This window comes from Arvicanthis niloticus, chromosome 12 (genome assembly GCF_011762505.2).
Source record: "Arvicanthis niloticus isolate mArvNil1 chromosome 12, mArvNil1.pat.X, whole genome shotgun sequence".
Classification (NCBI taxonomy): Eukaryota; Metazoa; Chordata; class Mammalia; order Rodentia; family Muridae; genus Arvicanthis; species Arvicanthis niloticus.
Window position 1 is genome coordinate 26838365 of NC_047669.1, and position 23277 is coordinate 26861641.

The 23277-nt window shown below is 37.0% G+C and overlaps 1 protein-coding gene across 3 annotated transcripts in view; it reads left to right on the top strand.

Annotated features, from left to right (window-relative positions):
- Lsamp (limbic system associated membrane protein) overlaps window positions 1–23277 on the top strand; it is a 2034784-nt gene that overhangs the window by 417878 nt on the left and 1593629 nt on the right. The gene's annotated exons all lie outside the window — the stretch shown is intronic.

A 23277-nucleotide genomic window follows, 5' to 3' on the forward strand; every position in this document is an offset into this window, starting at 1 on the left:
GGCAATTTCACATGTCTTTGGTGCAATCTTTTTTTTGTTTGTTTGTTAATCATAGGCTTTATAAGTTTGGTATTGTTCAATCAGAGGTGTAACCCACTACCCAACCTAGATATAACAACTATCTTTGGCTGGTGGAGATAGATGAACATCTGCCTCCCTGTCTCCCCCCTCTTTCTCTCTTTCATCACCTAGCTACTCTTCTCTTTCTTCTTCTCCTCTTCTTACTCCTATTCTTCCTCTCAGTACTCCTCCCACCTTAGCTCCTCCTACACATCACCCTTCCTGTTAAAATGAAATTATTCTCTCAAAATACAATTAGAGCATAATTATGCCAATTTGTACCAGTGAGGTACAAGATAGTCCTAATACCCAGTCCATCCTTTTGTTGACTAACCAGCATCTTTGGTGCAATCTTGTTTTGTTTTGTTCCTATGTCTACCTTTTGGGATATTAATGTGAACTGTAGACCAGTGTATGCAAGTAGTATTTTTTTTTTTATTTTAAAACATAGATGATCTTACATTCAAATGCCTTTAGAATTCAGAACACTGTTAGAGCTGTTTATACTATAAGGACTTTTGAGTTTGAACTAAACACATTTTATAATGAGATAGCTATAAGCCTATGGGATCTAGTGCTGGAAAGATTGATTGGATTTGAAATGTACTCCATATATTTATGTGTTCCAATACTTGCTTCTCAGTTGGCAATCCTGTTTTGAGATGTTGTAAAAATTTGGACATGAAGTCTTAATGGCATATGTAGGACTGTAGGGGGGATTAGAAATGTTAGCTTAGTACTGGACCCAGTCTAAGTTGCCCACTTTCTCATGGTGTCATAATCTAACTAGACTTCTCATTGTCCCATTGCCATGTTCCCACACTGCTACAGTCTAGAGCTACTGCTACCATGCCATCTTTCCCACAGTGATGAATTGTGTTCCCTGAATCAGGAGCTAAAATGAATCCTTATAACAGTTGTATGTGTAAAGTATTCCATCACAACAATAAGAACAGTAATGCATTTAGAAAATGTGTCAAAATACACTTAGATTAATAGAATGATGGGTATAAGCTATAATAGACAAGTAATTAAGGTGCACGAGAGCCCTTGTTTATAACCATTGGTTCTAATTGATGGACTACAGATTTTCAGAACTCCTACAAAATGCTAGCCAGCATCCTTACAACCTATCCCTTCCTATATGGCCTTGAATGCCATTTAGCTTCACGAGTACCTCTAGGTTGTTAAAAGGTCTCATTGGTGTCACATTTCCCTAATTGTTGGGGGAGGAGATGTGTCTCTGTCTCTTGAATACTTATTACTTTGATATATTTAAAGGTCTTGAGGGAAAACATGGCATGAACGGGAGGACGCACATTGCTGTTCCGCCGTACTATCTTTGCTCTCAACTCCCTCATGCCTGACTGGCTTGCTAATTCTGCACTTCAGTTTCCATTTCTCCCTCTCAGAAGCCTGTCAAAAGTTTTTCCCTTCTGTTTTGTTCTACTTGTGCTTTTAATACTGTGCAGCCTACATGTCAGCTGATGCTTTGAGGGGAACAGCAGTGGAGAAAGCTGGATTCACCTCAATGTGTTTTCTTCTTCACTTTCTTGGATCATTAAATTCTGGCAGCCTTCATTGTCTGAGATCCATTCTTATACTTTTTGTATTTTATCCAGTTTTTATAGTTCACAGTGAAGGGTGAGTCTGTTACCAGCTGCTTTTACATTGCTGGGAGCAGGAGGCTGTATTCACTGGGGTGGATTAGCTGGAGGTCAGATTAGTTTCTCGAAGAGGAGACCAAGAGGCACTCCAGGATGTACAGGCAGCTGTCCCATTAACAAAGGGTCAATGTTGTAATAAATTGTACAATTATTAAGCTTACTTTTTTTTCTAAAATTGGGACAAAATTTTTTACAATGTTAGATTTTTCATTTTTAGTGGAAATCAATGAGAAATAGAATTAATTTTAAAATGCTTGTATACCTTTCAAAACCTTAGTGAGTGTCCAAAATAATGCTGCTCTTTGTGTGGTCAGAGTGATGGCTCTATTTTCATAGCCAACCCTGGAAGGCTAAAGTTTCCTTGAATTACTTGGAGTGGAACATTGAGAAATAGTGTTTTTATCTGATATACTTTTTCTAATAATCTGAGATTGGTTCTACACTAAAACCTTTCCAATTCTTCCATTTATTAGTTGCTTTTTCTGCTCTCTTTTATGCCTCTGGTCTAATTCTCTGTCAGTAGTCATAAATGGAAAGTCCATTTTATTTTATTTTTATCCATCTCTATCCTCAGCGAAAATACAGCATTGCCCTCTTTCTTCAGTCACTTCCAGATGCCATAATAAAGCCCTTCCATCTCTTCATTCCCTAATATGGTCTTTCTTTTGTACTTTAAAAGAAGCCAATAGAAGGTTTTTCTGGCCAATCATAAAGCTGTAATGCTGTTGCGGTCTATTCAGGGCCACCAAATTCTACCATTACAAGGTGATCTTGTCTTTTGTTATGAAAGGGACTAAGAACAATGTTTTCCCCATTTCTCTTGATTGAAGTTTTATATGGAAGAAGTCACATTAACTTGTTTTCTTGCTGCTGTCATATGTGTAAAATAGCTAATATCTATGTGCATACTTGATTAAATATGTTAATAGCTTTATTTAAACAAAGCTTCTTATGAAATAATGTTATTGTTTGTTCACCCTTTCAAGACAAAAAAAAAATGAAGCTAGTCTGCCATAATGGTTTACAGTCTAGAGGAACGAAGAAAGGATACTCTGAAAGTAAAGGAGGCAAAGCCCTCACTCATGGCCAGAGCACAGGGATTGAAGTTACAAAGGGGAGGCAGGTTCATGCTTCTCTTTCATTGTCTTAGAAAGGAAACAGATCAGGAAGAAAGGTATGGATCAGGTCCAGAAAAGGAACCTTCTTAGCAAATGTAGAAGAAACCCTCTGATTCAAATTAAAGCTTTCCCCATTGCTAGAGAAAATAGGCTCATTCCTGCTTCTCAAAGGATAGATAGGTCCTTGTGGGAAAATGATGTACAGAAGACAAAGCAGAGAAGATCAAGGGCAAAAAAATCTCCCAGCATGAGGAGGCTGATATTCTATGGTTCTTTTGAGCCATTTGGGAATAAAACTGACCAGCCTATAGGATCAGTTCTCTTCTGAATCTCCCATTTCTCTAGGCCACTATCTAATAACAAGGGATTTCTGTAGAGGATGTGTGGATGTGTGAAGGAGATATTAATAAAAATGGAGTCTAACTCTGTTTTCTGCAGAGACCTCAATGTTCTTATGATGAGAGCCAAAAGTCCACTGCAAATAATTTTCCTCCCGTCCCTTAGTGTTGAAACAGAAAGGTTGAATCTAACCCCTACTTCCAATCTAACTATAGGAAAATCAATCCCTCTCAGGATTCTATGCTGGGAATGGGAGAGAAGTGAAAGGATAGCTATGCAGTTATACATGAATTCTTTGACTATAGTCAAAATTAAAATGTGATCTGTTTATTAAGATACAGAGGATTTCAGATATTTTAAAATATGCATGTTTGCACTCAATTATCAAACTTGTGATACATGAACCTATGCTTCCATAGACATAATAGTAATGCTGAGCCAATATTGAGAAAACATTCTATAGTACAATTGTGTTTGCCCATTCCTTTAGGTGCTTGTGTGCTAAACTGTAGTGTTACCTCTGTGAAGAGAGTAAAAAGTGTCACAAGCATATCTCAACCATGGCTTTTGCTATAGACTTCTAAAATGTCCCCAAATAATTTATCCACTTAACATGACTTCTGTATATTAGTGTATATTCATATTTCTTTAATGCTGGTTGAAATTTTAAGTACCCTTTATCTGATAATTTTATACCTTGTTCATGACAAGTGAGTTGTATAGATACAGTCTCTTTTAACATTAGATTCCATGACCAAATCTAAATAAACTTCTAAGCATTAGCTTCTAGAATCTCATTTTCATATATTAGGCCAAATTTGCCTTTCCCTTCTTTTAACCAACTTCTTTACCTGAGTATCAGAAAGGATGCTTTTAGATTCCATGGGACAATATTACAGGTCCAGCTAGTGTATCACTTTTTTCCCCTTTAGGAATCTGTTTATCACTGTTTCCTAACTGCACATGTTATTGATGGCAACACTGCACTGGATTTATTACAGAGATATACAGTGAGGGATACAGTTGAAACTCAGTTTTCAGGGCCACTCTTTTCTTTCCTCTCATCTTGAAATTTTCATTAGGAGAGATTTAGGACAAATTGAGTAATATGTAAGGATGACAGATAATGGCAACAACTTCATCCTTCCCTCTAGAGCCACCCACTTTATTTTTTAATTATCTTTATGTCTCATTTAGATTAATCTTACTGATAAATGAAAACCCAAACCATACATATTTATGGAGTATGATGTGGTGTTTCATTCTGTACATGTAAATATTTCACAGCATTTGAATCAGGATACAAACACTTGTCTCTGCAAACACGGTCTCTTTACTACAATTTGCTGCTGATGGTGTTATTTGTTTTTTTGGTCCTAGCGATTGAATCCAGAAGTTTGGGTGTAGTAGGCACATCTTGTACCACTTTCTCTATTTTCCCTTGTTTACTTTGTTTAAGGTTCATTCCCTTTTTGATGCAGGTAATGATGACTGTGTGCAAGAACAGAGCCTTGGTCACCTAGTAGTAATGACTTCTCTCTCGCCAGTCTCCATAGGGAGATCAAACATGCAATTCCCAAGCTGCATGAGAAATGAAGAAATAAATGTGAGAGATTGTGAAGTTTAATGATAGATGCTGCAGGAAGAAACTATGCTCTTTTTTTTCCTGATGTACTACAAACAAGTTTTGAAATAGAATAGACTAGAAGTTAATCACTTTCCTTCATTCAATGAAATGCAATGCACAGGAAACAACACTAAATGGACTCTGCAAGTTGTGTGTGTGTGTGTGTGTGTGTGTGTGTGTACAATAATTAAAGATGAGGTTATGAATTTTAGAGATCCTTGAGGACCATAAGAGTTTAAAAGGGGAATAGTAAATGAAAATGATATAAGTACAAACTTATGTGTGAAATTGACAAAATAAATAAATAAATATAATAAAAGCAAAATTTATGATGTGATGCCCATATCCCTAATGGGCATTTGTGCTCATTTATATGGTATAGTAACACTCTTCTAATAATGTAGGATATAGGTCGTTAAAACATTGAGGCTCTTTTAATTATGGAGAAAATGCAGCAAGATGATCCAGATGTAGCATTTGTACTCTGGTCCAAAGTTGACTAAGTAGAAGCTTGCGCTCACCGAATGTACAAACTAACCATAATCCAAGAAAATGTCATCTATATGATCAGGAGAAAAGTTCTCTTTGGGAAAGTAAATAAGCGAGGTGCTCCATGCTGAGAGGTTGCTTCTTAAGACCTTCCTCTGTAGCCGTCTTCATATTCAATGTTTAACAATCTGTACAATTTACTTTTATATCTTTTCCTCCAATTATATAATAATAATTCCTGTGTTTTGTTTGATGTGTCTATGTATTTGTTATCTTACCTGTTCTCATATCTTCTCCTTCATCCTCTTGGAAAACAATGTATTTCCTTCACAGCTGGTGCATTTAACTTCCATTCTAGATGTTCAGTTGTGTAGTCAATGCAGTAATAACAGCAGAGTCCACTAGAAAATTCATCTGTAGAAGCTTTTTTTTATTTCAGAATCAAGCAGAAAGCAGGAATTGATGGGAAGCCACTTACTAGGGCCTGATCCTAGGTTCTGATTAAGGTTGCAGTCCTTTGGAATCCTGGCCTTTCCCCCTCCCTGTGAAGTCCCTTCTACTCTTGAAGCCTGCTTCAGAGAGATCAAGGATGAGATCCTTGTACAAGAGACCAAATCTCTTAAAAAGGATACTCATCCCTGGCTTACTTAAAGACCTCCAAATCAGGATTCTGTTTCAGGATAGCTGTTTCCTCATCATTTTAGAAATGCCAGACATCTCCTATGAACTTAATGGTGAGAGATTTTAAAGTGGAGAGATGATATGGCAATGCATCTTCAATCATGTTACTTATGAAAGTAAATCATGTTTATACATCTAAACTCAGCCTTTCCAAGTACACGTGTCTGCAGACATTGGTGATTAATACAAGACACTGAAGCGGATTCTGATTAATGGCAGTGACATCATGACTTTTAAATATGCTGGTAGAATGGAGCCCTGTGACAGATGCATATATAATGTGTGGATTTTCATGATATTTGCACAGATGAAGAAAAAAATTGAAATGACCTTTCCCCTTAGATTAATCATCAATTCATGTGAGGCAGTGCCTAAGGGTAGCACCTCATCTAGTTTGTTCAGGAAAGATTGGAGTTTTCTGAAGGAGTTGCCTCAGCCATCCAATCTCCCTCCTTTTCCCTTGTCAGATCCCAGAATACAAATGTACCTACTGGCTTGGTGGTCTCAAAGGCTATTTCAGATTTCACATCCTAGTAATAAGAGTACTGTGCCTAAGAAAACTAATTACAAACCTGGTAGGCTTATCTATCTTATTGTTTTTCTGCATTCTTGTTTGTCCCAGGGGGGGCAAAAAAGAGAAACAGTTTTTACAAAAGTTGACTTCTACCTGGCCAGATAAGAAATTATATTTCTGCCTGTTCTTCATGAGGTTTGAGATGAAGACCCTCACCAACCACACATCTTAGTAGATAGAGATTTGGCTGTTCTTATTTCTAATGAACATATGACCTAAGGTCAAGAATTTCTCCCGACTCATATGTGTGAAGTAACTATTCTTAATATAAAGGTAAGCAGTGAACTGATTCAGCAGCTGCTGTATTTCTTTATTTTTATATTAGTCCCCAATAATCACACAGATAAAGCAATACTTATTTAAATCTACATCTCAGTAGCTGAACATTTAAACGATCTACCTGAGATCTATGGTAATCTGGCTACCTCCCAGCCCCATCCCATGATACTTGTATATTATTATTGATAATTATGTTTTCATGATCTCTCTTTGGACTTCTCCCTCATGGCTCCAAATCCTCTATCCTCCTGGCTGATCTGAATCTCCTTCTCATCCCTTTCTCCTTCTTCTAGTTGGCATATGTCCTGCCCTATTTTCCATTCTGCACAGCCATTGAGTGGTCATCACTCATTGACAAAGTAGAGAATAAATGGTAAGAACTGTTTACCTAAAATTAAGACAGGAGATGTTTGGTATAAGCATTACAATGCTGTGTCTGGATTGAAACAAAATATGAGGGCAGAGAAATCAGCATTGAATAACACAAGGGCTAACTTTACACACTATACAAAAACACTATGCTTACACACACACACACACGTATGTGTAGGCATATATATGTATATATATATATATATGTATATATATATGTGTGTGTGTGTGTATTTAGTATAACTGCAATATATATGTATGTACATATATATCTCTGCCAAATTTTGCCTCGTTGTGAAATGAAGAGAGGATGAGGTATGAGTTTGTACTTAAATTTCAGAAAAGGAACCAAATCAGTTTCTGGTATTAGTCCCAGTAAATGCTGGTGCAGTGCTGAAGAGCATTGGTAACAGTCACCAAGGGTTGTCCAGAAACTGAAATCTCAGTCTTACCCAAGTCTCTCCAGGGATCTCAGGATCTTCTGGGAGCTCAGTAAAATATATTCATCATCAGGGGAAGATGTAGAACTCTGAAGAATGCATTAAACACAGAAACTGGTTGAAGAAACACATTAACAAAAATGCTTCACAAAACAGTGAAGATCAATCACCATTTGTTGATTGCTAATACCGGATGGATTATCTACATCGACAATTCTCAAAAGGTAACTGTAAATGTTTCCCATTTATTCATGAGATACTTGGAAACCTAGGCATATATTTAAGCTTCTCTGAGACTCAGAGAGAAGATGGGTGGAGCTCAATTTCATCTCATTATTTGTCTTATTTACTCAGAGTGCTTTATTTTTTTTACTTCATTATTGTTTGCTGAGTTCATATAAAACATGAAATAGTTTGATTTGTGACATCTAAACAACTGACTCCAGCTAATAGGTAATTCCTGTTTCCAAAGACAGAGTCAGGGCCAAGGATATATTTCTGACCCCATCATCTCTAAACCCTTGTTTAGCTGAACTAGTCTGTAGTTTTTCTGTGACCATTACTCTCAATGAATACTGGGTCTTGACCTTTCTCTGACCATACTGCCCCTTTCGGTCACTTCCTGCTCAATCTTCTGCCAGCTTCCAGTACTTGATGGTCCTCTTCTCTCAAACTACAAGACACACATTATTTTGAGGGAGACATAATTGGCTTCTGACTGCAGGTATAGTAATTGGCATTCACTCCAGCCTTTAGCCAGTTCTGGTGTTTGCAAAATTAGAAGCAGAGTTGCCTGACCTCTGGTTCCAGGGAACAACAAAAGACTTGGCAAAAAGACCTTTTCTATGCAAACAACCTGCCTTGTAAGAATGGGACCAGAAGCAAGGTTAGGAAGGACACATGCTGCTTAAAATGCAACTTAAATTTTGCTATAGGGGGCAAAGTTTCTAGTCAGACCTCTTCTTCTAAACTTCTTGAATATTAGGGTACCCCAAGAGTACTGGCAAACACAAGAAATGCTAAAAGCAGAAAGAACCTTCAAGGTAGCTATATCTACCTTTTATGGTATTTTTTTTTTTAAGTTGAAACTGATGGTTAGAAAAACTGTAGCACAAAGAAACAAAGTCATCAGAGCCCTAATGACAACCACATACTTCAGCTTCTTCTTCTTCTTCTTCTTCTTTTTTTTTTAGGTTACAATAAAGTGTTGTAAGTTAAGTCACATAATTTTAAGACTAAAAGTCTGAAAAATGCCTAGAGCAATTTTAATAAACTTCTGTCTTTCTTTCCTTTGACAGAAATCAGTGCCAATTATTTTGTGTAGCATCTCAATAAGACAATGCAACTGGCCTTCTGTATCCACTGTACGACATCCATGTGGTCAATCAGTATTGGAACAAAAATATTCTAAAATAAGTTGGACAATATTAGATATTTGGACAGTAGTTTTTTATCAGTGTTCCACCCCCCAAATATATTTTAGCAGCTATTTACCTAGACTTTCCATTTTGAATTAAGTATTACAAATAATCTAGAGATTATCAAGCAAACGGAAAGGGCGTGTTGATATGTAGGTTATCTTCATCTTTTACACCATTTCTTATATGAAACATGAACATTCATGGACGGGTATTTTCAGTCAGCTAGGAACTAATACTTCCACGAACACTGAGGGGTGATTATATTTATTAAAAGTAATGCTGGTTCATATCACTTTAACAATGTTTTGTTCTGAAGAGTAGCTTGCTACTTCCAAGACCTATTTCCAGTGTATCTTACTTAAAGGTGAAATGTGGGAGTCTCTCAATGGCAACACTTCTAAGAAGCCACTTTCAGATTTGTGATAGATCAATAACAGCAGACATCCAAACGGATCTCTTTAAGTTTTGTCCTCAGGTCTACTGTATCTCATTTTCATTTTTGGTATGAAAAATAAGAGACAAAAAGCATTACTCAATCTTGGAGGAAGCCTGGCAAGCAAGGAAAATCATTCTCTTGCAGAAGCAAGTCTATGAGACAATGAATTGTGGCAAAATACCAAATTAATGGCAATGATGTATATCAAATCAAATCAAATAAATGTGAAACACTTGAATTGATGGTCCTGGTGTTAGGAGAGTTGATGTCAGAACCATAATGCATAGCATAGAGTCATCTCCATCCCTCTGTTGTTATTGGGAAGTCATGTTCCAAACATTAATCTGTAGTCTTTGCTTACCTATCGAATTACATCTAGCATGAAATCAATTCTCAAGACCCTTTCCACTGACCACCTGCTCCAAGAATCTGTGATCTCTTTCTTTTACTGTTGTAAAACCCTCTGATAGCATATCATCCATTATTGCTTCTTATATCCTGACTCATCTGAAAAGACTCAGAAGGTAAATATTTTATACTTTGGAAATCAGGCAATCTATCTCACTACTAAAATCTGCCATTTTAATATCTAAAACAACCAAAAATTACAGGGATAGTACTGTTTTATCCCATAAGAATTAACAAAGTTACAGGTATTTTAATTTCATATGGTTTCTTTCTCGTAAATGTAGCATATCTTATTATACATCCTTGTGTTTTTATCCAATCACATAAATATGAAGAAAGCACTCTTACAGGTCAGTGAGGAAGTTCATGTATGTGTCTATTCACAGATGAAGACCAGATCATGTATGCAGACTCTAGGCCACCAGTATCAACAGCTTTCTACCCTCACCTGATATTTTGCTTCCTTGCACAAATCATTGCCACACTGACCTTAGTTAATCAGACACAATGATCCAATAGGCTGTGACATTTTTCCTTGATTTACCTAAAACATCTGTCTTCACATATCTGCTTGATTGCTCCATACATTCAAATTTTTACTTCAAATGTCTTTTCTAATTAAGCTAACTTAAAATTGTAACTCATCTTCTTGCATAGGCACAAGTTCCTAATTATTCTTTCTTTTTCTTACGTCATAGGAGTGTCTCTACAGAGTATACTGTACATTTACCTAGATTATTAATGGTTTTTATTCTGTAAGCTATAGCATTAGTGGGTTGGGGATGTGTTTGGTTATTTGCATTGGATTTCTTTATATAGATCAGACTATGAAATATATCGCAGACATTTAAGACATGCCTGAATGGTTGCTTAATGAATTCTCATTGGCGTGAAGCTTGAGGAAGTTATGGATATACATTTCAATGAAATGGCTTCAAGAATGTGAATATATAAAGAAGTTTATTAATCTTCTGCCTCAATTGACAACTTGACAATTGTTCTTAGAACTGAAGGGATAAGAAGAACAGAGTTTGAATTAAGCATATTTGAGAGGATGAACAAGTCAAAAGGGAAAAGGTGGAAGACAGCCCGCACAATTTGCACCTGACTGCATTTGTAGGACTTACACGGCACATGGCACTTAAGCAATATCCATTCATTCAGATGAAGGAAGGTTTAATAGCATCCATTGGTTTGAGTACCACCTGCACTGCCATGATTTCACCTGAAAAGCACAGAGAAAGCTGTTCTATTGTCAGTGGAAGCATACTGGAGCCAGCTAGTCCCTTATCTATCGCTTTGCAGGGCACTGACATGGTTCATGGGGTCACCGTTGACCTTGTGGTGACAGGTGCTCATGCTGCCATCAGGAAGGGCCTGGCAAACACACAGTCATTTCTCTCAGTTGATTTCACAAATGAAATGAATTTGATGTGGTCTATGCAGCCTCACCACATGCTCCCAAATTCACCTTATTTGTCATCAGACATGGAGAGAGAGCATGCTTTGCTCCACCATATGTATCTGTTGTCAGTGCCTGCACAGGCTACACTCTAAAGAGATTTTCTGAGCTCATATAGGGTTTATGAATCTCATCACCATTAGCTTAATACTTGAATAAAATAGTGAAAAAACAGAAGCATACAATATTTTCTGTGAAATTTATAAGCTCTAGTGTGGGGAAACATTAGAGGCAATGGAAACAGACAGCAGACATTGACTTAAGTGCCAACTCTGCCATATTCTTGCTTTATGGCTTAAAATTGATATTTAATAAGAATGGCAATGATAATGAATGCTATCTACCAGGGCATTGCTTTATGCCAAATGAATCAGCAATACATTGTTTCCTTCTATCAACCCTCTGACTTGGGTTATGCCATCCTGATTTCATTAGAGGAAATATTCTTGAAGTAGAAACAAGGAGGATGGCATAGGTAGTAAGTACCAGAGTAGAATTTCATCTAAAGTGAGTATAACATTAGGGCCCTTGCTCTGCTTTTTTGTGTTGACATCCAAGACATTCTTTGTCTCCATGCATTGTGTCTCCTACTTAACAGTGTTTATTGTCAGAATTAGAATAATAATTTTTAATATAAAATATTAAGTTACTTTTGTTAAATATTAGATAGTATTCTATATATATTCATATAGATAAATGAAATATTTCATCACTGACCTTTTGTGGAAGATGTAAAGTTTATTCCATGCTATTGACCTAAGAGGATGTATAATTTCTGCCACTCTCTCATGGAAATGAAAATTTCAGAACAATTTAGCTATAATAAGACCATGCAAAAATAGCATTGCTTTCTGTGTATAAAATTAATCTTTATTACCATGATTATAAACAGAGAAGATTGGGTTCAGGAAAAATTCCTACATTTTTTTTTTCAGGCTAATCTTTATAAAGCAATTGATGTAGTAAGAAATTAATTTCCTCACTTCCTCTCACTTCCCAAGAAAGGATGGACATCTGTCACTTTTCAATGAGCGATTCAATCTTAATTACTTTTCAAACTATACCATGGATCCTCAAATGACAAATTCAGGTTATATTTAGACACATTCTGCAAATTCTATCTTTACCAAACTCTCACACACATGCATACATGTGCATGCCTCTCTGTCTCTCTCTCTGTCTCTCTCTCTCTCTCTCTCTCTCTCTCTCTCTCTCTCTCTCCTTCATTCTCTGACTCATTTTTCAAAAGTTCCACTCAGAGTAGTTTAAAATTCTTTTTCCAAGTAAATCTATTAAAGGTTTTTTAAACTGTATTTATTTTTGGTGTGTGTGTGTGTGTGAGTGTGTGTGTGTGTGACAGAGCATGTTTACATGAAAACTTCTAGTTATTTTTCTTATATTTCCTTCTCTATTTGTTGTTGTTGTCAAGTATATTTTTCTGTCATATGGGTGCTAGGAATGGAAGTGTGGTCAGAAAATGTCTTTGCATAATGAGCCACCTAGCTGATCTGAAATCTGATATTGATAATATTCAAAACCAGTTATTTTCAAGGTAACTGTCTTCTCACCTCCTTCTCTATAAAGGATATTTCAATTTCACTGGTAGCAGGAAAGAAAGTTTTTCTTTGCAGAGTTGATTCAGGTTTTATTCTTCATGATTTATATCCCATCTGAAGCCACAGTTGTCCTATCACTTCACCATAGTATAGCTTTTTCTATCATTGTGTTTTAACATTATCCAATCATTTCACAAGTGCAGACACCCGGGTTTATAAGTAATCAAAAATTTAAGTTGGCAAAATCCTTCCTGAACAACATGCGCCTCTAATACCCTATTGCTCTAAATGACCTTAGTTGTGATACTAAATCTTCCTGCAAATCAAAATATGCCTGCTATCATGTTCTGAGTCTTGCATACTCTGCTGCTCTTACCAGTTGAACCTGTGTTGTGCATCTTTCTTCTACAGTGGCTGGCTAATTGAACATTTCCCTCTCATAGAACAGGTAGCTAATTCAACTAATAAGGATGGCATTTAAGCATGTGAAAGATCAGGGAGACACTGTTATTGATGGTGCCTGACCCTTTCTTTCTCCTCAGTGAGTAGTGCCAGTGTTGTGGTCTTAAGCAAATCAGAACCAGCGTGGAAAAGGAAAACTGCTTGTGTTATGAATGTGATAGATAATTACATTTTGAAACTCACGATTTACAATTTTTATCCAAGTCTTCACTTAGGACATCTCATTTTCATTTTGCTACTACCATGCCAGAAAATAAAAGGAGGTAAAATTATTATCTATATGTCAAGAATAAGGATCATTGAGATTAAATTTGAAACAGCTCGTAAGAAATAAGCCCTGGGTCACTATGAAAAATAGATGTCTCAAGCAAGAAATTCTTTCAGTACTCGAAGCAAAAGAATTGGTGCTCAAGCTTTCCCCATGGCCCTGCACTCTCCTCCCCTCGGCACTATCTTCTGTACAGCTACCTATTTCTCAGCTACTGATTTAACTCAACAGTTTACATCTCCACAGTAGCACATCTCCCTCCTTGCCGTGATCTCATGCCATTCCTTCCAGCTCCTGTGTTACCACGGGACTTCAACCTTATCTCCCATAGAACACCTACACTCTGTATTTGGAGGCGTTACTAAAACATTCATGAGCAAGTGCTCTAGCTCCCGGAGAAAGGCAGCAATACACTTCAACTACTTTTCTATCCCCTTCACCGCACTTGATATTTAGCAAACGCTCTGTAAAACTTTAATTGAGTAAGAAAAATTATACTGAAATGGGTTTTTAAAAGACAAGACGAAGGTATAATGGATGAAATTGCTTGCTTCTTCCTTCAGCCAGGATGTGGGGATTAAAGAGGGCATAAGTCATGTGATCTTTAAAGACTACTAGTGATTATCAAGAACCGTTTTAATGGAAAATGCTCTTTTCTTCCTGATGTGTGTGGTTGAACTTTCTTCCCCTTGCTCTTTCTTTATTGATGAAATTGTATTGCTTTTTACGAAGCAGTCAGTTTTGCTTCTGTTGCTGCCGGTTGGCAGCTGCAATCCCAATGCCGACCTCTCTAATCCTGTGCTTTTGCTCTGCATTAGATCTCTACAGATCAAGGTGTCTGGTGATTAGATCAGGAGGCTGGACTCAAGATTTTTCATTTTAGATGTCTCATTTGCCTTTCTGTGTCACCTTGGACAGAACACGTAGTCCAGGTTTACATGTACAGGTTTTCGCTTAAAAACCATGTCTTGTGATAAATTCTCATCCAGACAGTGAAAAGCAATTTTCTTAAGTGCTTTACTTAATTGGTTTTTAGCCACACGTGGTCCTCCAAGGCTATACTTACATATCCCATCATGCAATATTGCCTCCATAATTCTCTGCCTCTCAGGACCTTACATGTCTCTGGTAATTTGTTTGTGGTTGCTGAGTTCATTTACTGATGCCTGCTGTTTATTCCCAGTGCGCTATCCTTTTTAGGATAGGAAACAATGATACATCGCTTGTTAGGAATGTTGGTTGGCATTTTAAAAGTAATAGTACTAGGGTTGTAAGTGCTCACTTATCTAAAATCAACTCGGTGTCTGAAATTGTGCCCAGTAGGGTGTGTTTCGTTGGACTGAAAAATAATATTTAATACTTCATGAGGAAGAGTAAGACTCTTAGGTTAGTAGGTTTGGAGAGGGGGCTCTAGCTAGGAGACTGTCTCTCATATTTGCCATTACAGGGGAATAGGAAGAATTATTGGTGGGAGGCAAGAAGAGCCAGGTGGAAAGAAATGTGTGTCTCTTTTCACACACACACACACACACACACACACACACATTTGTATGAGACATTATAGATCATTGCTAGATAGATGTATATATAGATAGCAGACAGGCAGAGGGTATTGATTAATTTGTCTAGAAAATTAATGTTTTAATTAATTCACAAAAGAGTAAAATATCATTTTATCTTTTGCAAAGAGTATTATATAGAAATGGGTGTACTTAGGTATAATCTTCTAAACATTTATTTATTTTCAAAGACATTTATTAAAGAGAAAAGATTCCCTCAGTATGCCCCTAAATATTCAGGGGAGGGCTTGGTTCAATATTGTGCTGCTGTATTTTGGCCTTCTTAAAAACATAAGGTGAATGCCAACTAGATTTATGGTAATGGTAAATATTTATATTATTCTATCCTCTGATATCTTTGAATGACCTTTAAACAGCACTTATTGTGAAAATGTTAAATACTTCTGCTCAGTTCACTAGTTTTTCTTCTTTGGGTCAATTAGAATATCAGAGTACACTTCGTTTCCACTCCATCCTGAAACCTTGAGAAAACCAGCTGGTACCCTTCTTCTTGATTAGTTTGGTTCTTCCCCTTGGGATAACCTTGGCTGACTCTGTTGATGTCCTCATTTCTAAGAGATGATATTGGAAAGAGCTCACTGGCATCTGTCAAATATTTGACCTCAGATGCTGATTGATGGGTCTATTCTTCTGACTAATGGAGTTATTTATTCCTGATATGTATTTAGGCCTGTTTTCACCTTGATGGATGGGATTGTATATTTATTTGAAACTAAAGAAATCTCTTGACTTTTGCTGATTGAGGGGGTAGATATTATATCTTGTGTGTCTCACACGGAAAACCAAATTCAATAGGTAAGCAAAGGAATGATTATTGGATTAAAATGATAAAATATTATTTTTAACTTAAAAGAAGTTTATTAAGTATATAAAAGCATTTTCTGAAATTGAAATACCTTTTAATTTGGTAACATTTTCCTCCAAAGAGATAGCTAAAGGAATTTGCACAGAGTTTTAAAGAAATACAAATGTAACATGCTCTCTGATATTAATTTTTAGTTACAAGTTACAAAAATGATTCTATCCCTGTATACTTCTCCTCAGAGGAAAAGGATATTTGCTTTAATTTTTGGAAAAGGTGAGCCATCTATTTGTCTGAAATTTGCACTATCACTTTGCAGATGATAGTGAGTCTAGGGTATTGTAGAGAAATTAAACTTCTCCCTCCTTCAAGGGAAAGGTTCTGTAACAAGTTTTTCAGGTTCCAAGTACTTATTCTAACAGCAGATGAGGGCTTGAGGAGAATATTAACTTTGAACTGGACTGGAACATTGAAATTTGAGGAACAGCTGCAAAGATAAGAAACGTGTTTCGAAACAGGTTTTTTAATATTTCTGTACTAGTCCAAGAGATTCAACTCTTACTTGATAGACAATAGAAAGTCAATTGGTATGATTTAAAATAATATTATCAGAACTATAGTTAAGAAAATGTATCTGAGAGTCTAATATAGGGTTGGGTTTAAAAAAGAGAGAACTTGTAAAGATGCATAACACCTTATAGGTTAGCAAAATGATCTAGATGGTAGTTTTTGAAACCTGAAATTAGGTGATAGGCATGTCAGTGAAGTGTTAGTGAGGGACTGGACTGGGGGTGTCTATGATCTTGGCAGTCCATTGTCTGGAAGAAGGTAGAACCATAAGACAAGAAATACTAAGACACAGAGCCTAATACTAAGTGTGCAGTAGAAGATATCTTTGGTCAGTGTCGACTTACACTACACCCAGGGTTGATGCACACATGGGCAGCAGCAGAGAGCAGGCAGCTGCATGCTCCTCCTCAGGGTAAAAAACACAAATCTTCCAGGTTTTTGCTTCCGGAGGGCATGTGATAAAACTTATCTTCAAGTTCCTGTAAACACTGTGTAAAATCAGATATGCCAGAATAATTTTCCAAAGTGCTTTCGTTCTTTGAACATATTCATATTTTTATTTAAAGATTTTTTTCACATATGTTATAAAGAGCTTCATAGGAAAGGATTTAGATTTTAAGAATGCAAGAAAAGTTAGAAATCAACTATTTAAAACTTCTGAACTGAAATCTAGAAAATGTGTACTTTTAATCCCTCAGGGACAGAGATAGGCTCATGGCTCATGACTTTAAGTCTTGTGCACATATATATTTGGCTTAAAAATTCGCAATTGTAGGATTATCATCTTGAGCTTATATCTGAAGTTATTATCAAATAATGAACCATTATGTACAAGTATATGTCAATATATATGTACATATGTATAGGACTATATGATTATACACAACATGTACTTTATATATATCACATGTACTTTATATATATATCTATAGATAGGTAGGTAGATAGATAGATATCAACTTAAATTGATTTTTTTTCTAATCAAGATGCTTTTATCCATATATTTGGAGAAACACATATATCAAAAAGTTGTAGACACACATTAAAACCTCCATTAGGAAAAAAAAAGTGACTTGCTTCTTAGTCTGACACCATAATAAAAATAGAAGCAAAGGACTGACTTAAGATGTTCTGTAACCTCCACACTGGCACATGCACAACACTCACATACACAAGCACGTGTGTGTGTGCATACACACACACACACACACACACACACACGAACACGCACAAACACATGCACATCAATCCTCATTCACTGGATCATTTTGCGGGAAGTTTGGAAGTTTCATTATGCACTTTGTTTTAGTTGTTCCTGCCAGAAATAAATACAAATAATAAAGAATTAAAATCCCGAGCAAGATCCTAACATCACAGTCACAGTCTAGGTAAACAAAACCCACAATGTACTGAAGAGCAAAAGTTGTCATATTCTTGAAGGTCAGAGCTACCCTTTAACAGCCCTTTGCATGGTGATAAACACACCAGAGTGCTCTGATATTTCAAGAGGAAACACACTTGATGTACACTACCATGGGAGTCTGTAGCAGAACGAACATGACCTAGACTTAAGAGGAAAATCAGGCAAGGCTTTGTAATGGAAGCCTTGAAATAGCTTGACTGCTGGAGCTTTGCATCTCACTGGTAGAAGAGGGTTCTCTCAAAGCTATTGTGGATGGGCTATTGTGCTTCTCAGAAATGGGCATTTCTATTGCCGTGGCTCATGGTTACAGGGAAACAGTATCACCCTGGAAAGGGATTAGAAAACTGGATATTCATCGTATTTCTTCCAGCAACAATCTGTGTGGCTGTGAGCATATTTTCCCATTTCTTTAGCCTTGATGGTCTCCATTAGGACATTAGGTAGAAGAAATTTTTAAAACAAATTTGAAAAAAAAACATACATCCTCTTTGTTCAAATCTCGTGGAGCTGGTGCTCAGTGATAAAGCAATGTCCTGGTGACTCCACATTCTACACATTCTATGCCATATGTATACCCTGTTCTGTCCATTGTAGTAAACATTGCAGATCTCTCTCTCCCCCTCCCTCTTCCCCTCCCCCTCCCCTCCCTCTCTCCCTTTCCCCCTCTTTCCTTCCTTCCTCCTCCCTCTTCCCTCCCTCTCTCCTCCTCCCCTCCCGCCTCTCCCTCTGTGCCCCCATCTCTCTCTCCAAAGTTCTCTGCTTCTGTTTTCAGATTATTCCTTTCTCACAGAAAAGGCACTATTTTATCCAGTTTACTCTGCAGTGAGGTTGGCAGTATGGTCATCAGCCTTTGGAGTCAAATGTCCTCTGGTCTCTTGCTATGGTTTGGGATTAATTAATTAACAAAGTACACTAATGTCTACCTATTTGTATAACTGTTCCTTTAATTTTTACCCTGTATTAGGATCAACTCTAGTATTACAAATGAAGTATTTTCATGTTATTCATTACTATTGTTAATTCTGTAAATTACTGTATTTATTTTTAATAAGTCATGCAATACTGACCTTCAAGGTTTACCTTGTGTCACCTACTATTGCATGGCTTTCCTGGGGAGATGTGAAGAATCATTTATTCACACCAGAGAGAGCATGCAAGGTAGTCCATAGAAATGATTCCGCCCTGTTATAGCTTGAAAAAACAATGAATTTTAGGGGTTACTCATAGAAGTGTGTGTGTGTGTAATTTCTGGGGTTTCATATCTGAGATATATATATATATATATATATATATATATCCCTATAATGAATGGAATGAATGAATGGAAATATGTAATCTTGTGGGTGACACGTCGTGGGGGGACCCTCTAGAAAGTACCAGAAATGGAGGAGGTGAGAGACTCTCAAGACTCAAAGGAAGGGACCTTAGATGTAATGTCCATCAGTAGGGAGAGTGAACTCAGAGTCCACCTCCAGTAGAAAACCCAGGACTTCAATTGGAGGGGTGTGGTTGCCATAACACAGTCAAAAAACTCTGACCCAGAATTCTTCCTGTCTAAAAGAACTGCAGGGAAAAAAAATAATAATGGAGAAGAGACTGAGGAAAAGGTGGTCCCGTGATCAGCCCAAACTGTAATGAAGCTTAAAGGGAGGCTCCAAGGCCTGACTCAATTACTACCACTATAATGTGCTTACAGAAAGGAGCCTGGAATGGCGGTCCTCTGAGAGGCCCAACAAGCATCTCGCTGAAACAGACACACATACTTACACCCAACCATTGGACTGAAGTCAGGGACTCTCCTGGTTAAATTAAGGAAAGGCTGAAAGAAGCTGAGGAGGAGAGCCCTCCCCCATATCTTTTCTTTCCCACTGCTTCTGGTGTATTGTGGGCTAAAAGAAAGGTTAAAACAATTTTAAAAATCATTGAAAACTGAGGTTAAAAAATAAAATTACTAATATGTAAACGTTTAACACCCTTGTAAAACTTACATGCTCATAGAATTAATCTAGAATTATTTTCTCACCCTCCCCCCCCCAAAAAAGATGGAAGAGAACACTCAACATTACTTTGTGAGACAATGAATGAGTCCTATCGACAGACATGGCAGACCAGTGATTCTCAGCAGCTATTTACCCCAGTGATCCATCTTATGGTTTGCCAGCATTGCTGTGGAGAATGGAGGGAGTAGGAAGCTTAGCCATTCTCTTGATTTGCATCATTTCATACAACTTTCTTTATAACACCTACATACCAGCCCATATATTTTGGACCTACCTGTATACCATTTATGATTTAGAGCAGATAAGGACATGAATCTGCTCAGCATCAAACTGCAAAGCTTTGTTGCTTGCATTCTGAGAAGACCCGAAACAAGACACCTGTGTACTGAAGAGTGTCCACCAATAAACGATGTACTTTGCGTCAAATTATGGTTTCCATTAGATCTAAGAGCATTCATAGAGACATAGCAACTGACTGACTTTATTCCCTTTCAATATGGGTTGAGTATGAAATGTTTCAGTACTTTATTGCAAAATGGATGGTCTTGGGTCATGCTTTCAAACCAAATGGGTTGTATCATCCACTGGGAACAATGGCTCAGCATACACGATGCTTCCACTCTTGTTCTACTCTAACAGCCATTCTTTTCTCTTCCCTCTACTTTCTATTTGCTAGAGGAAATATTTTTTCTTTCCTCACAGGGGAAATTGTTATAAATGTTAGAAGAGGAGTCTATGTGTATCTGTTGTAAGGGCCAAATGGCAATCTCCCAACTCTGACAACTGGCTGAGGAACATTTTCAGAAATCAACTACACTAAGGGTTGGCTAGAATTACTATATGGGGTATGGATGATCATAGAAAGTAACACAGAGAGGAAATGAGACCTTCCTTTTCTCTAGGATCAGCGCTTTCCCAAAAGGAACTGAAGATGTGAATAAAATGACTCATGCACTTTAAAATGTTGTAAGATTTTGATGAGCAGCGTGTGGGTGTAGAGGCCTTCTAGTCTTCTGCTATTCCAAACCAGGAAGGAATGTTACATGTGCATCTAGTCAGCTGGGAGCAGAAAGGCAAAATGAAAAAACAGCAAGAGAGTGAAGGTGAGAGAGAGTTAATATTCCTAATGATCTCAGAGTCTTCTTAGGTGGGATAGATTTGTCTGGAGGACTCTCTTCTCTCACAATGACAAAAGGCAAGTCTGAGAGACAGATCACAAATGATTGTCTCTGTCACATAGGTTAGGAAAATGACACTGTGATATAAGCAGAGAAGTATGCAAAGCAGTAGTCCTTTAATTGAAAGAGAAACAGTGTACTATCAATCATAAGACATGCAAATGCCAAAGCTAAGGATTAAAACAACAAAAATAACAACAAGAAAGATGATGACTTTATCTGTGGGGACTGAAAAAATACAGTTAAGTATATGTAAATGGATTGTTCTGGGTACTTTGTTGTGGCTTTATAACAAATGGGTTGTATTATCCACATATATCCACAGGGGTTGCATTCTATCATGAGCCCAATTTTAAATCCTTAACTATCATCCCATTCCTATCTTAGCTCAAATCCTCTGGGAAGCAGAAACCATAGGAGAATTGGAAGTACAAGAAGCTTGTGGAAAAAGCAGCCTGTTGTGGATAAATGAGGATAAAAGTGTTGTAGAGATGTAGAGGACCAGCAGGGAATCCTGCAGACTGCAATGAGAGATAGAGAGGGAGAGAGGGAGAGAGGGAGAGAGGGAGGGAGGGAGAGAGAGAGAGAGAGAGAGAGAGAGAGAATCAAAAAGGATTTGGTAGAAAAAGCCCCAAAATGTAGCAGGAATCAGCATCAGAGGAAAAATCTTGGCTAGGCTTATAGAAAAGCCAGAGTTGTTTGTAAGAGTAATCTGACAGGACTTGTATACAATCACTAACCCTGCTGTATATAGGCATGGATTTATAGCAGCATTGGGGAGGGTGACCTTTGCAAAATGAAGCAAAGGGACAGATCACTGGCTGTTGATCACATCTTTCTACAGGAGCATGTTCTCAAGAATAGGCTTATGGGATAATTTCTATGGCCCCTCACACATCACATATAAGTTCAAGACTTTAAGTCAGTGAAAGTCACTGTCCTAAGCAATATTGCTTTGAATATACTTCTTCATCTCATCATGTTCTTTATCCTTTTTAAAGGATATCCATTTTATCCTTTTTATCAGTTAGTCAACTTCAGTTTAGACAATATTAGTAGTAGAAGGATTGAGATTGAACCCACACCTAGAATCTGCCAGAGTGTTCAGGAAGCTCTGTGGTTTAAGAGAGAGGCTACCTCTGAGAAGCTAGCTCATTAGTTTTTGCTTGATTTCTACATGAGGGTATAAGGAGAATTAATAATTAATTCCTGGTTCAAATATTTTTACATATATGGTTTACAATTTAAAAAACAAAACAATAAGCAAAGCAAAACTAAAAGAAAATCAAAATAAATAAACAAACAACAACAACAACAACAATAATAATAATAATAATAATAATAATAATAATAATAATAATAACATTCTGGACAAACGATTTTGTGTCAGACATGTCATTTTATTGTTTAATTTACTGGGAACTCTGAGATCAAGCTCTGATACCTCTCCGTTCTCTAATTTCAGTTATTGCTGACCTAAATATCTCTTAAGTTTCCATAGCCAGGGATTTCTCAATTAATTTCAAAGCCTTATATTCAATAGCCATCTACTAGTTCCACATGGTTAGTTCACAAAAAGCTCAGTATCAAGTTGACTGAGACCAAATCACTTTGTGCCTGAGACCCTGAAACCTTGTTTTTCCATCTCCTAAAGATCTCTACCTTATCCATTTTATTCAGTTTCTCCTGATTCAACAAAATAAATTTGTTTAAAAGTGGCCATTAGTTCAGGAAGAACTGATGTTCTTTTAAGGTTACAGAAGTTCTGGTGTTCATGTTTGTTCCTGATATACCACCACACACCAAGCGGCTTACATTTTCCAAATGACTGCTCTAGGATGTATATCTGTACAGATTTGCCTACCTTCTACCTTGTATATGCCACAGTATCTTTCACACATTGAACTTAGAACTTAAATCACTGATAGTTTGACACCTTATTTCTGCACCACATAACATTTATAACATCTAAGAGATAGTGCCTTGGAATAAGATGTTACTGTCTCATGTATGTAGCTCTATCAGTTAATACTGAGATTTGTATGTTGTCAGCCTGATGAGACAC